The sequence below is a fragment of the Microcaecilia unicolor genome, chromosome 5 (genome assembly GCF_901765095.1).
Source record: "Microcaecilia unicolor chromosome 5, aMicUni1.1, whole genome shotgun sequence".
NCBI classification, from domain to species: domain Eukaryota; kingdom Metazoa; phylum Chordata; class Amphibia; order Gymnophiona; family Siphonopidae; genus Microcaecilia; species Microcaecilia unicolor.
Genome location: NC_044035.1, coordinates 138,962,626 through 138,980,457, shown reverse-complemented (window position 1 = coordinate 138,980,457; position 17,832 = coordinate 138,962,626). Strand labels below are relative to the sequence as shown.

The 17,832-nt window shown below is 39.7% G+C and overlaps 1 protein-coding gene across 1 annotated transcript in view; it reads right to left on the bottom strand.

Moving 5' to 3' along the window:
• GRID1 (glutamate ionotropic receptor delta type subunit 1) overlaps positions 1-17,832 on the bottom strand; it is a 1,935,592-nt gene that overhangs the window by 1,011,835 nt on the left and 905,925 nt on the right. The gene's annotated exons all lie outside the window — the stretch shown is intronic.

Genomic DNA, 17,832 nt, shown 5'->3' with positions numbered 1-17,832 from the left:
AGAAATGCTAAATAGTAGTAGTAGTAGTAGGGACCCCACATGATGATTGCCAACTAAAAGAAATTTCATTGTTCTTCTTAACACTATAAGTACTGTCAGACAGAAATTTCTGAAACCATTTCAAGACAGTTCCTGTTAGTTCCACATCCCCTAATTTTGTCAAAAACAAATTATGATGTACAGTGTCAAAAGCACTAGAGATATCAAGTTGTAGTAGGATGATTTGATTTCCAAAGCTCAGTGTTCTCCTCACTTCATAGACCAAGGTGCTCATTTTCAAAAGAGAAAAAGTTCAAAAGTGGCACAAAGCGACAGATGGATCTTTTTCACAGGAAAACACCCAAGTCACAATTTTTGAACCTCATATTTGAAACTGTTTTCTCTACAGGGGACATGTTGGGGGTTTGTTTGGGATGGAATTTGGGCATGACCAGAATTTGGACATTTTCTTGGGATAATGGAACAAGATAAAAATGTATAGGGCAAAAATTGGAATGTTTTAATCTCGTCCTGTTCAATCAGGACAAAGTCACAAAAAGGTGCCTTAACTGACCAAATGACCACTGGATAGATTAATGTATGGCCTTCCTTAAACTCCCAGTGGTCACTGATCCCCTCCCACAGATGTGATAGTGACTGTACACTAGGCACTGTGAGAGCTTCAGATATTATGGCCATTCCTACTGGAGCAGCAAGCTGGTCCCAGGAGTAGGCTAGTGGTCAGTGCAATGGACTGCTTCTGTGCAGATATAAAATGTGATCCCAAGAGACGGGCTTCTTCCATATGCAAGATGTCTTCAGCCTGAATCCCTCATGAAAGAAGTGAAAGAGCTGAGAGAGGTGGCAAGGTTGAGAAGCATCCATAAAATGAGAAATAGATTGATGAAATGCTTCATAAAGCATCAAATATTTCCAGCGGTGGGGAAGAAGAAGCTGTGCTGAAAAAGGACATCTGGACTCAGAACATGAGACCCTGCAGGATCAATATCATGACTCCACCTGCCCTCAAACTGAAGAACTGATATGCAGCCCTGGAAGTGGAGGCATTGAGAGCATCCCAGAGAGGAGGAATCAGAGTTTGGAATCCCCAAAGTTGCTGGATCAGTAACCATTAAGAGATAAAAGTGAGTGTTGATTGGTGATTCTCTTCTGTGGGGTACAGAAGTATCCATCTGCAGACCAGACATGAAGTCTTGGGAGATGTGCTGTCAGGTGTCAAAATTCAGGAAGATACAGAGAGCTTGCCAAGACTCATCAAGCTTAATAACTATTATTCAATGCTACTCGTCCATTTTGGCACAAATGATACTGCTAGGTACCCCTTCGAGCATATAAAAAATGACTTCCTGGATCTGGGAGAGAGGGTAAAGCAGATAGGTGCACAAGTGATGTTCTCATTAATCTTCCCTCTTAAGGGTAAAGGCCAAGGCAGAGAAGCTCACATCCTGGAGATGAATGTGTGGCTGCACAGATGGTGTCGTCAAGAGAATTTTGGCTTCCTGGACATGGGATGCTTTTCCAAGGGTTGCTAAGTACAGATGGTGTTCATCTATCAAAGAAGGGAAGAAGTGTTTTCAGCAGCAGACTGGTTAACCTACTGAAGAGAGATTTAATCTATAATCACTGGGGCAGAGTGATCAAACCCCTATCTCTGTACCACCCCCTTAGGTAAGTGAAGCATTTAATACCTCTGCACAAATGGGACAAAAGGGCAATGTCTGGAAAGCAGTATATACTAATGCCCAAAGTATGAGAAATAAATTTTAGATCTTGAGACTGTGATGGAAGAGGTTGAATAGATTTAGTGGTGATCACAGAGACATGGTTCTCAGAGAACCATGACTGGGATATAGTTATACTATTGACTATAATCTGTTCAGAAAAGACAGAGTAGCAAGGAAGGAAGAGTGGCATTATGTGTTAAAGATAATAATAAAGCCACACAATTGCAGTACCTACAGGGTAAGGAAAAGGCATTGTGGATCAATCTGGAATGAGGGAATAGCAAATGGCAAACATTTACGTTGGTGTAATATATAGGCCTTCTTCACAGACAGTAGCCAGATATTTAATTGAAGACATTCAACATATTGCTGTGAAATGGGAAGTACTACTAATAAGTGATTTTAATATGCCAGATGTTAATCGGGGTATCCCTATTGCGGGGTCATTTAGAATCAAGGAGATCCTAGTGGTTAGGGTGGTGGACTTTGGTCCTGGGGAACTGAGGAACTGAGTTTGATTCCCACTTCAGGCACAGGCAGCTCCTTGTGACTCTGGGCAAGTCACTTAACCCTCCATTGCCCCAGGTACAAATAAGTACCTGTATACAATATGTAAGCCACATTGAGCCTGCCATGAGGGGGAAAGCGTGGGGTACAAATGTAACAAAAAATAAAATTCTCTACAGGAGGAATTATTCCAGCAGTTGGTAATGGAACCCATGCAGGATGGTACCATACTGTAGTTTGTGTTTACTAATGGGGAGAGTGTTTCTGATGTCACAGTAGCTTCCAGTGATCACCAGATGGTATGGTTTAATATTAAGATAGGTGTGGAGAGGGTTCATTCAAAAGAAAATGTTCTAGACTTTAAAAAAAACTAACTTTTTGCAGATGGGGGATTACCTCAGGGAATTACTGTCTGGATGCAAACACCTGGAAGACCTATCTATCTATCTATCTATCTATCTATCTATCTATCTATCTATCTATCTATCTATCTATCTATCATTTCTATAGCGCTACAAGGCATACGCAGCGCTGTACACCATACACAGAAGGCAGTCCCTGCTCAAAGAGCTTAAAATCTAGATAAGACAGGTAAACAGACAGAACAATTAAGGCTAAGGGAATAAAGAGGTGAGAACAAAGGACAGGGTAAGTGGAAGACACTGGAAAGCAGTGGGCAAAACTGAAAGGGACTATTGTAAGGGCAAGAAACCTTTTTGTAAGGAAAGTAAACACAAGTAAGAGGAAAAGGAAGTCATTTTGGTTATCAAAAGTGGTAGCTGACAAGGTAAGGAAAAAGAGGTTAACCTGTAAAAACTACAAGAGATCACAAAAAGAGGAAGACAGGCAACAGTATCTGGAAAATCTAAGAGAAACTGGTTTAGTACTCAGGAATCAAAGATGCAATTGGAAGGAACAATAGCCAATATGGTAAAATGGAGGGACAGCAAGCAAAAAATAAAGTACCAGGGGCCTCAAAAATAGGGACACAGTTCCTTTAATCATACACCTTTTAGAAAAGTCTTCAACAAGACCTGACACGGGCCGTGTTTCAGCGCACAGCGCCTGCGTCAGGGGTCACAACAGTAGTAAGGACAGTATGCAGTGATGTAGATTATCTCAACAAAAAATATTGATGGTTGTGGGCTGCAACAGCATCTATTCCTCCGCATATAATATAGTGAAAAAGTGCTTCTGCAGGTGCAGACTACAACACTGCTTTTTCACTATATTATATGTGGAGGAATAGATGCTGTTGCAGCCCACAACCATCAATATTTTTGGTTGAGATAATCTACATTGCTGCACACTGTCCTTGCTACTACTGTGACCCCTGACGCAGGCGTTGTGCACCGAAACACGGCCCGTGTCGGGTCTTGTTGAAGACCTTTCTAAATGGTGTATGATTAAAGGAACTGTGTACGTTATTTTTTGCTTGTTGGACTTTTGTTTGTACTTTGCTCCCTCATTTTGTTGCAAAATGGAGGGACAAGACATTTTTAGTTATGTTAGTGATAGAAGGAAGTGTAAAAGTAGCATTCTGAGACTCAAGGGTGAAGGGGAGGAATATGTAGAAGCTGATAAAAATAAGGCAGAATTGCTTAACAAATATTTCTGTTTTGTTTTCACAGCTGAAGGGCCAGGAGCAGGACTGCAGAAGACATATATAAATAGAAATGGGTGGTTGGTAGTCATTGAACAATTTTCAGAGGACTGTGTTCGTGAGGAGCTGGCTAAATTAAATGTGTACAAAGCAATGGGGCTGGATGGCATACATCTGAAGGTACTGAAGGAACTTAGGGCAGTTCTAGTTGCACTGCTGGCTGACCTTTTCTATGCTTCTTTAGAGTTTGAAGTGGTCCCAGAGGACTGGAGAAGAGCAGATGTGGTCCCTCTCCACAAAAGCAGAAGTAAGGAAGAGGTCAGGAACTACAGACCAGTAAAGTCTGACTTCTGTGATAATTAAATTAATGGAAATGATTTTAAAACAGAGAAAAGTGTACAGTTTTTGGAATCCAATGGATTATAGGACCTGAAGCAATATGGTTTCACTAGAATAACTTAATTGACTTGGTGACCAGAGAGTTAGATCAAGGGAGAGCACTAGATGTGGTGTATTTAGATTATAGCAAAGCCATTGACACAGTTCCATATAAATGACCAATAAATAAGCTGATTGCCCTCAATATAAGCCTTAGAGTGACTGACGTGTTAGGAGCTGGTTGAGTGGAAGGTGATAAGTGGAGCTCATTCTGAGGAAAAGGATGTTACCAGTGGTATGCCGCAAGATTTGGTTCTTGGACTGGTTCTTTCTAATATTTTTGTAAGTGATATTGCTCAAGGGATATCTGGTAAGGTTTGCCTCTTTGTGGATAGGGTACACACCCTGATGGTGTGGATAACATTAGGAAGGTCTTAGTGAAGCTAGAGGAATGGTCTGGCATTTGGCAGCTTAGATTTAATGCTTAAAAATGCAGGGTCAACTTCAACTTGATGTGCAGGGTCAACTTCAACTTGTGATCATAAATGGTATTTGCATGGTTGGGGTATTTGAAAAGGCCTGAAATGGCAGTGTTGTCTCAAACACCTATGCTTATAGCTGCTCACTGGAAACAGGACAGATGATCTTCCCTAACCAGCTGGCTCTTGAAATTAAAACTGCTGGGAGAACTGGAGAAATTAACAGATCATTGATGAGAGCGGTATGACCCCACTGCTGAAGATTGGGTACATTTGGATCGGCTACTGAAGGACATTTAAGCCGTCATAGGGGTGGGGGTGCAGGCAGACTTAGGATTAGTTGTGCCATGGGAGAATTTTTTTTTTTTTTTTTTTTGCCTGAATGGGGTGATATACTCTGAAGGAATCACGGAGTGCTCAGAACTTGCTCCCTAGGCATGGGGGGGGGGGGGGGGTTACAGGAGTGGGTGGGCATGGGGGGGTTTAGTCTTGTATTTGGAAAATTACATTCTGTTTAATACCAAGTTATTGCTGTATGTTACTTGAAATTTGCAATGTTTAAGCCCTTAATAAAAATTTAATGTTAAAAAAAATACAGGGTCGTGCAGTTGGGTTTCAATATCCCAAAGGAATGGTATAATTTAGGGGGTGAAGAACCTTTGTACACAGAAGAGGAGCAGGACTTGGGTGTGATCATAAGCTGGCCAAATAGGTAGAAAAGGTAACACCAAAAGCTAGAAGTATGCTTGGGTGCATAAGAAGAGGAATGGTCAGTAGGAAAAAGGACCTGACAAATCCCCTGTATATGACTCTGAGACCTCATTTAGAATGTTGTGCACAACTTTAAAGACCTCACCTTCAGAAAGATATAAACAGCATGGGGTCAGTTCAGAGGGTGCCTACTAAAATGGTCAGTGATCTTCGTCAAAAAGCCTATGGGAACAGACTTAAAGATCTCAATATATATTCTTTGGAAGAAATGTGGGAAAGGGGAAATATGATAAATATGCACAGGAGGCAAATCTTTTTCAACTGAAAAGAAGCTATGGAATGAGGAGATATATGATGAAAGTGAAAGGGAATAGACTCAGAAGTAATCCGAGGAAATACTTAATCACAGAAAAGATGGTGAATCATGGAACGACCTCCTGGTGGAAGTGGTGGAGACAAAAACAGTATCTGAATTCAAGAGAGCTTGGGACAAGTAAATAGGATCTCCAAGGGAGTGATAGGGAAAGTAGATGGCATGGATGGGAATACTGGACAGTCCATATGGTTTTTGTCTGTCTACATTTTTTTTTCTATTTGACTGTATAGAAAGGGTCCTAGGTCCATATCCACTCTAACTAGCACACTTGTGGTGGAAATTGTGAATCTTCCAAAATCCACAAAATATCAACTGTACCTATAGATAGGAGATAGCTGCAAACATGAGGGCTTTTGTAGTGATGTACTCTTAGGTACAGTAGGTTTTTAGGTGTTCCTGGAGGGCTCATAATACAAATTAAGGGTGTTAAGGTGGGGTTTGTACCTGGGTCCCATTATGTGACATCCACTAGAAACCCCACCTTAACACCCTTAATTTGTATTATGAGCCCTCCAGGAACACCTAAAAACCTACTGATGGGATGACTGTGTGGCCAGTCTACCAGGAATGCTGTTACATAATCATCCCTATGGTTTGTTTTTGTGCATGTTTCCCTAGAAAATATTTTTAAAATGACACCTAAAGAAATTTTTACTGAACATAAAAAGTCTGGAAAATAGCAGTTTTCAAAACAAAAAAAAAGAATAGTCATTATTCCAGTTTGAAGATTGCTATGTTCAGGATGAGAATTTTAGATGTTTTCAGCAATTGGAACTTGGATAACAAATCTAAAATGCCCTCCATAGCTACTAAAAGAAGTTCTGTTCTGTGTAAAGTTCAACAAAACAAATTGTACAGGCAATAGGCTATCAAAATCATTCAAAAACTTTGATAAATGATCAGAGATGAGAGATTCAATCAATTTTGCAACCAGAGGAATACTTGTAACTGGTGTCAAAACAATGGGTGACCAAACAATCTGTCCCATCACAGGTTGAAAGTAGCTTGAGTAGAGAACACAATTAACATGAACAACAGCAACAACAAAAAAGCCATGTTAAGAACTTTACAGGAGGGTTTCCTCACTAATATAGCTGGTCAGCAATCAAGAATACAATTAGATTTAGATAATTTGTGGAGAGAAGAGATAACTTGTTCCAAACTAACAGGCTTAAAGTCAGACCATAATCTATCTACCACATGGCCCCCTCCAATCCTGTCCAATAAAAACAAAGAATTATCATCCTGGGTACAACCTGAAAGCAGTGATTTTCTTACCTGTACAATTTTATTTGAAAATAACAATGCTAATTTATCAGCATTCAGTTGCCTTGGTGTCCTGACAAAGTATCCAAAGATGTAAGATATTTAAGGGGGTCTTTTACTAAAGCTTAGCTCAAGTTATCTTCAGCAGGGCCCAGAGGAGTAAAATGGGCTCTGCTGCAGATAGATCAAGCTAAGCATTAGTAAAAGACCCCCTAAATCCTTTAAACAGAATATTCTGATCATGATAATCTACTCCAATCAGCTCTGAATAATACTGATTTTTGCTCTGAAACCTCAAGCTTATACAAAGATATTTGATGTTTCCAGAAGTCCTTAACTGAAAGAATACCAGACTTTCACCAGCTTCTATCTAAACTATGACATTCTTTTACATAAGAACGTAATTGTGGAGAAAACCAAGGATTTGATTTATGTCTAACCATTTTTCTTTCAATCATTAGAGTAACTGCATCCAGAAACTTGGATACTACATTGTTCCAACTTGACAAAAGATCATCTGTGCCATTTATATGATCTACCAAATTAGGGATTACCTGGGACCAATTTTTTGTCTCATCTATATTACCCTTTGAACAAAAAGTCCTATATTTTGAATGTGCCTGCTCCTTAAAGAAATTTATATTTAATACAAAATCCATTAAATGGTGATCAGATTGAGGAATGGGTTTCCAACTGGATTATAAATTCTGAGTTTATGCAAATAAAATCCAATGAATGTAATTTCTCATGTGTTGAGATAATTGGAGATAAAGTATGTTCTAAAGATTCTAGAAAAGAAACAGAACAAACAGTATTACAATCGAAACTATCTTCCAAATAAAGATTATCACCTAAAATAAGTAACCATGAATATTGAGTAGATAATTACAAAATACTTGCAAATAATTGAGATTGAATGGCTGCCCAATTCCTGGGGAGATGATATATCAATAGAATACCCATAGGACTGACAGGAGAATCATCTTGCAAACAAGCTAGCGATTCCAATCCAGAAATAGATACTGAACTCACATATTAAAAAGAAAACCTTTTTTTTATAAATAATAGCCAGACCTCCATCTTTATTTTCTCAAACTAGGGCTATGACAAAAGTATTTATTTTATTTATTTTATTTTTGTTACATTTATACCCCGCGCTTTCCCACTCATGGCAGTATATTCAGGTGGCCTAAATTCTAATAACAAAGGCAAATCAGCTTTGAAAGCCAAGTTTCTACAATAACAGCCAGATCTATTTCAGAATCTCCAATTAAATCTTTAACAGCTAGACTAGTTATGAATAGATCATGCATTAAAGTATAGACAAGGTATCGGAATTACACTACATGACTGTGAACTAAACTGAAAAGGAGAGCCTTGTAAGGCTTTCAAGATGAGAGGCTTCTTATGAACAGGTCTATTTCCCACTATCACCTCAATATTATGTTGTAATACAAGTGAACAGTCCACTAACCACCTATTCTCAGATATGCGGGGTGGTCTATACTTATATTTACAGTCCATGGGTGCCTAAATTTTAAGTGCACTGATACCAATATATGCTAGTAATCCATAACAGAACATGAGCGCTATTATAGACTATGCTTCTAGCGCATGTCCTTATGGCACCTAATAGAGGTGCCCAGTTGTAAAACTGCCCCTTGAATGCCACATTAGGCCATTCCATGTCTATAGGAATAATAGGAATTTTCACATGTGAAGGATCATTTTATAGAAAAGTTCCTAGTTTAAATGTACATATAAGTACATACTGGGAAAGACCAAAGGTCCATCAAGCCCAGCATCATGTTTCCAACAGTGGCCAATCCAGGTCACAAATACCTGGCAAGATCCCCAAAAAAGTACAAAACATTTTATACTGCTTATCCCAGAAATAGTGGATTTTCCCCTAGTCCATTTAATAATGGTCTATGGTGTAAAGCACTTACAGTACATGTGTTCCCAAAGAGTATTTTATAATTAATTAATATGCATATTTCACAATTCTGCACATGTACACATCCAGATTGCACCTTCACCAATGACTACAGCCAAAGTATGAACATTAACTGCTAATATAGCCACCAGTGCGGAAGGTTAACTCTGTATTAACGGCATGGTTGCTTTCCTTAAGTGGTTTTGCAATTACCATAGTTAATGTTAATGTGGATTAGTAAACAGGTCCTTAAGAATCTGACAGTGTGAAACACTCTCAATGTCTTTTGAGATTTATATATATATATATTTTATTTTTTTTTATTATTATTTATATATATATATCAAAAGACATTCAGTGTTTCATGTGTCATGACTGATTTTTATGTCTTCACTGATATTGTACTGTAGAATATCTATCTATCATAGGTATTCTATGACAAATGCAATCTGTCATCGACAATCATTATCCTAACTAGTAAAAAATCATGAAAGAAAAGTATCAGCAGAGAAGGTTGCAAATGATAGACTGTATGTTTTGAATTATTCAGACTCTGCTTCTTGAATCATGTGGAAAACATACCAATTGCAATATACTATGTTTAGCAGCTAATACCAGAGTTTGTTCATTAGTCATAAAAAAGAGGTGCACTGAGGCATGCATACAATTATTATGGTTGAGACACACATATATATTATGCAATATGTATTAGACTGAGATGTAATTAAATACTATGGTCCTCGTTTTACAAGCCCTATTCATATTTCATACGTGCATAAACTGGCACATAAATGTTTAAGTCCTTATATTACAAAGCTGGGATATGCACGTATTAAAACCAAGTGTGTGCAAATGGTGAGGGGGCCTGGTATGGGCATGTTTTGGGTGGGTCAAGGGCATGGCAAGTTCATAAACGTTTACTCCCCATTTCAGGAGGGAGTTTAAAGTATACGTCCTAAAAGACTGATGTTGGTAGTTACACCTGCTGCCAAGCAGAGTTAGGATTCAGTAAACAGCTGCTATTCAGCAGCACTCCACTTGAGAAATTAAGGGGGATTGTGCATCTAATCATCCAGTGTTTTTGTGTCCCCCCCATGCCAAACTGGCAAGCAAACTGGTCACTTTGACAGTATTGGGATAATAACCAGTTATGTGCCAACTTTGAACATGCTAATATTCTATATTCTTATCTTTCTAAAATGGATCTTTGTGCCACCCACACTCAGCACAAACATCCACAGGCTGATATTCATCTGGCAGTGGACGGTGTTTTCTTCCCGCCACTGGTGCTAAAACTGGAAATTTAATGCCGCACCCTGTGTGGGCTTCAGTGTTGAATTTCCTGCTTTTTAAAAAGCAGTCTAGTGCATGGACAGTAAAGTCAATATTCAGACTTAACCCTAGAACGCATATTGGGGGCCTTTTAGGCCCCCATGCTTACATTTTTGCTATTATCTGCAAAATTACTTTAGTTAGAATTTTGAAACTCAAGGTATTACTCAAGTATGTCATTGTTGATAATATCCAGTTGTTCATATAATTTTTTTTCATAGGCATTATGGTGTAACAATGCTTGTTTGGTGAAAACTACATCTGTACGAATTGGGGGCCTTTTAGGCCCCTGCTGTTTTTATCATGTTCTCAGAAGTGTTTGTGTCTCAAGTTACTTTATTTGTACTCAGTAATGCTGGTGGAGGGGCCAGGGTGTGGATAATAACATGTGAGGATGTCATGTGATTTTTGGAGGGAGTGATAAGGCCATGACATCACCTCAGGTCCTCTGAACACTGAGGACAGTATACACTGTGAGCTAATTGCTGAAGGACCTGTGATAAGATAAGCTGTTGAGAGGAAATCTGTTTCATTTTCTAACATCTAGTCAGCAATGGCACAGTCTTCCTCCAAGTGTCTGACTGACCAAGAGATTGAAGCGATTATGTTTCAAAGCGATGATGAAAGTGAACTATCTTTGTCTGATGAAGAATATCTGCCACCAGCTAATCAAACATCCTCATCCAGTGATTCTTCTGATGATGAAGAAGTGAATCTAGTGGATCCTCAAGAAGTGATAAGTAGAACATCCAAAACGAATGTTTTTTGGGACAGTAATCCTACATTAGTCGGACGTACTCCAATACACAATATTGTGAGACAGGCTCAAGGAGCTGTGGGAAGTCCCAGTTACTTTACCCCTAAAGATGTATTCTGTACTTATTTTTCTGACAATATTGCAGAAGAGGTCCTATTATGTTCAAACCTAGAAGGAAGACGTATCGCTTCAGCAAAAAATAAGTCCTGGAAAAATATCTCAAAAGAGGAACTTTATGCATATATTGGACTTTTCCTGCTGGCAGGGAGTCAAAAATCGTATGATGTCCCAATACGAGAATTATTTCTGGACCCACTTTCTGATCCACACTATAAGGCGACAATGTCAGTGGGCAGATATGAGGAAATTAGAAGGATCATTCGCTTTGATGATAAGCGAACTTGTGCAGTGAGGTTTGAAACAGACAAATTAGCCCCTATCAGTTATATCTGGAACATATTTATCAAAAATTGCACAAAACTTTACAATCCTAGTACTAATGTTACTGTAGATGAGCAACTTGTACCGTTCAGAGGACGCTGCAAATTCATACAATACATGCCCAGCAAGCCAGCCAAGTACGGTATAAAAATCTTCTGGATGTGTGATTCTGCAAATTATTATGGCATAAATGGCGTAATCTACTGTGGCAAAGAGGTTGGTGCACCAGTACAGAAGGATCTGGGGTCTGAAATAGTCAAAACTCTTGCTGTTCCAATATTCAATTCAGGTAGAAACATCACCATGGACAATTATTTCACCAATGTTGAACTAGGCAATTTTCTGCTTGCAAAAGCTATTACACTTGTTGGTACTATAAAGCAAAACAGACGAGAAATTCCAGCAGCACTCAAACACAATCGTCAGCGAGCACTTTATGAGAGTGTCTTTGGATTCAATAACAAAGCGACTTTGGTATCTTACAAGGCAAAGAAGGAGAAATCTGTAATTTTACTCAGTACCATGCATCACGATTGCAGTGTTGACAGCAATAACCAAAAATTGAAACCAGAAATCATCCTGCATTACAATGCAACAAAAGGAGGTGTAGATAAAATGGATGAGATGGTGGGAGAATATTCGTGTAAGAGGCAAACAAAACGATGGCCTGTAGTACTATTTTCAAATATGCTTGATGTAGCAGCCCTAAATTCATTCATTATTTATACAGAAACTCATCCTGAATTTCATGCACAGAGGAAGGACAGGAGACGCTTATTCTTGAAGGACCTTTGTCATGAACTTGTAATACCTCACATGATAGAGCGAAGCGACTTGAAATGCTTGCCAAAGAAAACTAAAGAAGCAATGAAACGGTGTGGCGTACAGTTTCAGATTACTCCAGAGCCAGGAGAAAGAAAACGAAAGCGTTGTTTCATGTGTCCAAGAAACATAGAGAGGAAAACTGAGCGATATTGTTCCACTTGTAAGGAAACTGTTTGCAAAGAACACTCTTCTGAAAAAATAACATGTCAGAATTGTTTGGAAGACTAATATAATAGAAAAGAAAGTTAGAATAAAAATGTAGCTGCAGCTAGTTTGCTATAGATTTCTATGCATTTTTGTGTGTTTTCATGTCTTTGCGTGAAATTTGGGAAAAAAAAGATTTTTTGGTGTTTTCTGTGAAAAATTATAATTAAAATGTTGTCCACTATTCATATTTTATTGAGCAATTTTGAAATAAACTTGTGAAAGTTATTTAAGTGTGTTTTTCTACATTATGTGCATGGGGGCCTAAAAGGCCCCCATGATGTTAATATGTATATTTTTAACGTCATGCGTTCTAGGGTTAATAAAGATAGGACATATATTTATTTGGTCCTATTTATGCACTAAACATGGCTTGTTAGCTCTGAATATTGGGAGCTAACCAGACTGCATCCCTGAAAAGTCCCCAGAATGCCCCTAATGAAGCTTTTTTTTCACTTCAGCACTAAACAGTCATTTTCAGTGCCATTAACTGGTTAAGTCATGCTGAAAATGATCAGATAGCTGCATACAAGCGAGTTAACCTGTTGGCGGCTGTTCTGGGCCGATTAACTAAGCTTGAATATCGATTGACCATTTCTCTGTATTTTAGAACAGCCTCTTTGTCAGCAGGTTCTGTTTTAAAATACTACTGAAACTGGGGATGTCCTGACCTGGATGTCTCAATTCTGACTTCTATGTCCTTTCTAAAATAGGGATGCACATATTTGGAACTCTGTTTGATAGAAAATTGCCCTTTGCAGATGGGGTGGTTTGCTTTAGCATTCTGACTGGAAATATGCTTATAAATTCACAATGTTAACTCTGGGATAAATTTACTCCAAGGCATTAAAATAATACTACATACTTATAAACAGTAACATGCAATGTTTACCGCAGATCTCTGTTGGACCAGATTTACTCAAGTGCATTACTGTGTTAGTGTGTGCTAATGCCAAGTGCATGATAACGCAGGGGTCCTCTTAGTAAGCCATGGTAAAAAGTGGCCTGCGGTACTGTGGCTGCATGTTTTTGGTGAATGCTGGGCCATATTTTACCACGGCTGGGAAAAATACTTTTTTTTTCAATGAGGGCAGTAAATGGCCGTGTGCTAGAATTAAAGATAGTGTGTGTGTGGCTATTAAATGCCTGATCCCTTACCGCCTCCCATTGACCTAGCAGTAAAGGTTCACATGCTACACGTGAGATACTCATGCAGTGAACGTGAATGTGGCCAAGGGAGACAGCATGCACCAACTTTAACATTACCGCTGGGTGGGCACATTAACCGAGTGGTAGTGCCAATTTGGGACGTGCCACATGCACGGTGTCCTTACCTCCGCTTTGTAAAAGGGTCCTTTAGTGCACACCTTAGTAACTCTAGCACCTCACCCTTTTTCCACTTTTTCTGCAGGTAGTGCAGGCAGACTAGTATGTGGCTAGGATTATCTAAGGTGCAGAATCACAGCACTGCTTTGCCCACTGTCAAATGTTTTAAAAAGTAATATGGGAAATGAGAGCAGAAAATATGGCCGCTAAACTCAGTTTTAAAATCGGCGGACAGCTGGTTATATCATGCAATATAACTGGCTATCCACTAGCCATTAACTGGGGATATTCAGTGGGAGATGGTCGGTTATCCCCCACAGATTATCGGCAGATAGCCGCTTATGCGCTATTTACCTGGTCAGCAGCTGTTCTGGCATGTAAAATATCTCTGAATATCGGGCGCACTGTGTTTATCCCATATGTTATTGAATTCTGTCACTGTTTTTGTCTCCTCTCTTTATAACAGTTTCAAAATACTTCATATAATACTGTATAATACTGTATTCCTTAATACAGTATTATATGAAGTATTTTGCAACTGTAATAGAGTTTTTTTGTATGTTCATAGATTAGATTCTTATCCCTTTTTTGTTGATTTTCGTTACTGTTTTTGTCTCCACCACCTTCTCTCTGTGTATTTCTTAAGTTATTCCTAACTTTATCTCCCTGCAAACTCAATTCATATTATTTTTTAGTAATATTTTATCAAACATTCCCCCTTATATTACATTGAAGACAGGTGAAGAAAAAGTTTGAAACATCTTCTAAGGTTTTATGCTTTAGCCTGGATTCCCTGTTGAATTTGGAACCTCAGATAAATCATCTAAGCGAAAAGATTTTTTTTTAATTGTGCCAATTAAAAGCAATGAAATCTACTTTTTTTCATGACCATTTTCAAATCTTATTGCTCAGGGCTTGTAGGAACTCATTGGCTAGGCTGCCATCAGCTGCAAGACATCACTTCCTCCCTCATAAGTTTTATTTTTTTAACGCAGGTGTCTGCGTGTGTGTGTGTGTGTGTGTGTGTGTGTGTGTGTGCGTGTGCATGTGTGATAACGGGCAGTGCACAGCCATTGCTGCCCACCATCTGATTACTGCTTGAGTAGCACGTGAACCCTTACTGACTACTAAATAGGAGGCAGTAAGGGCTCAGGGAATAAATGGTTGCGTGCCATTGTTTTTATTAGCATACGTTCATTTGTCCTTCCCCATGTTTTAACTTGTACAGCGCTGCGTAACCCTAGTAGCGCTATAGAAATGCTAAGTAGTAGTAGTAGTAGTAATTTACTGCCTTCATTGAATGTCAAGAGTTTTTATGCCATAGTAAAATGTGTCCAGAGCACACAGGAACCCATTTGGTAAAACTACCACAAGCCACTTTTTAGTGTGGCTTATTAAAATGACCCCTTAACCGGCTATGTTTCAGCCAGCTCTGCAAAGCCAGAAAATTTAGGGGTCCTTTTACAAAGGCATGCTGGTAGTTTTAGGGTGTGATATTCAGCACATGCTAAATGCTAGTGATGCCCATAGAAATATATGGGCGACTCTAACATTTAGCACATATTTATTTTTAGTGCGCGCTAAAAAACACTAGCGTGCCTTTGTAAAAGGACCACATAATGTTGAAGCCTGGACATGGAACAGCATTGAATTTCTGGGCATAACACTGGCAGCAGTCAGCAAAATGCTGAGGGGTCCTTTTACAAAGGTGTGCTAGTGTTTTTAGCATATGTTAAAATAAGCACATGCTAGAGACAGCCATATAAATGCTAGCATGCCCTTGTAAAAGGACCCCTGAGTGCTGCCAGCTGAATATCGACCCCTTTATGTTTTGGAACTGAATAAGAACTAAAATGTTATGCTGAACTAATACATCACTGCTATGGACCAACTGCATCTACACTGTTCATCTCTTTATTCTTATTCTTCTGATTCTCCCATTGTGACTCTGGCTAATTATTTTTGTACATTTATTTCCACTGCAGAAGTTCTTTAGTCAATGAGATAAACATAAATCTAAATAAATCAAATCATGTTTTGCTTAAGCCAGACAGGCAGCATGTCAAAAACCTTTCAAAGGCATCTCTAACTCAATACAAAATACCCTAGCTGTGATCTTCATCAAAATTACCTTAAAAAGTAATATCTTCCTAGATCAATTTCTACTGCATTTCTATGGCAGGAATGAGACAGCAGTCACCTTGAATGGGTAACAGCAGAAGATACATAAGATCTTAAAATCATACATTAAACATCAGAACCTGACATGGTGCTTATGTATCTTTGATTTATGTTATTTAGAAGTACTTTTACTAAGCTGCAGTAGAAAGCGGCCTTAGCACTGGTTTTTACATGGGTCTTTCCAGCACACTAATACCATTTTTACTACACTCAGAAAATGGCGAATTCGGAAGATGGGCATCCTTCTCACAGATTTGCCCAAATCAGCATAATCGAAAGCCGATTTTGGGCATCGCCAACTGCTTTCCATCGTGGGGACAACCAAAGTTCCAGGGGGCATGTCGGAGATGTAGCGATGGTGGGACTTGGGCGTGCCTAACACATGGGCGTCCTCGATCCATAATGGAAAAAAGAAGGGTGTCCCTGATGAGCACTTGGCCGACTTTACTTGGTCCATTTTTTCTTATGACCAAGCCTCAAAAAGGTGCCCGAACTGATCAGATGACCACCGGAGGGAATTGGGGATGACCTCCCCTTACTCCCCCAGTGGTGACTAACCCCCTCCTACACTGAAACAACTTTAAAGACTTTTTTGCCAGCCTCAAATATCATACTGAGGTCCATCGCAGCAGTATGCAGGTCCCTGGGGGGGGGAGGTGTGTGTGTCAGTGGAGGCATAGCGAAGGCTTCGACATCCTTCTTTCAAACATTTTGGACGTCCTGAACTACCCCCCCCCCCCCAACACAGGGACTGCCAAATGTCAAGGGAGTGGCATGAACTAGAGGAGTGGAGGAGTGGCCTAGTGGTTAGAGCACTGGTCTTGCAATCCAGAGGTGGCCAGTTTAAATCCCACTGCTGCTACTTGTGATCCAAAATCCAAATAAATAAAGGGGGTATCAGAGGCATAGCAAAGGCATGGACATCCTTCTCACAGAACCATCCAGGCATAGACATCCCTCTCACAGAAACATCCACATTTTGGACGGAGAGAGGCATAGCAAAGGACGTCCTTCACCCATACTCTAAAAAAAAAAAAAAAGATGTCCCTGATGAGCACTTGGACATTTTCACCTGGACTTGCATTTTTCTAAGGTTGTAGATGGCTATTATACACGCAGCCTGTCTGCATGTATGAAGCCGTCTTTGGCATGCATAATGCTTGGCTGCTCTGCACTGGCTTCCCCTCCTTAGGAAGGAAATCATGTGCAAATGAGCTAACTGTGAGCAGCTGATTTGCATGTGATTTCCTTCATGCATGCCAGTTCCTTTCTAAATCACTAAGGGATCAGTAAGGGAAAGGCTTTTTCCGTTCAGTTAGTGCATCAGTTAGTCCACTGCAGTGCCCCCTAGGGTGCCCGGTTGGTGTCCTGGCATGTCAGGGGGACCAGTGCACTACGAATGCTGGCTCCTCCCATGACCAAATGAGTTGGATTTGGTCATTTTTGAGATGGGCATCCTCGGTTTCCATTATCGCCGAAAACCAGGGACGACCATCTCTAAGTTTGACCATCTCAACATTTATGTTGACCGTCTCTAAGGTCGACCTAAATGTTGAGATTTGGGCGTCCCCGATCGTATTATCGAAACGAACGATGGACGCCCATCTTGTTTCGATAATAGGGGTTTCCCACTCCTTTGAGGGTACGTCCTGCGAGGACGCCCTCAGGAAAACTTTGGCGCCCTGTTCGTTTATGCCCCTCTTTGACTATCAACCCCAGTATTTTTTGAGGGGTGGTGTCAGGGGCTGATAGTGAGCATCCCAGTGCTAACCAATTAGCACATGTA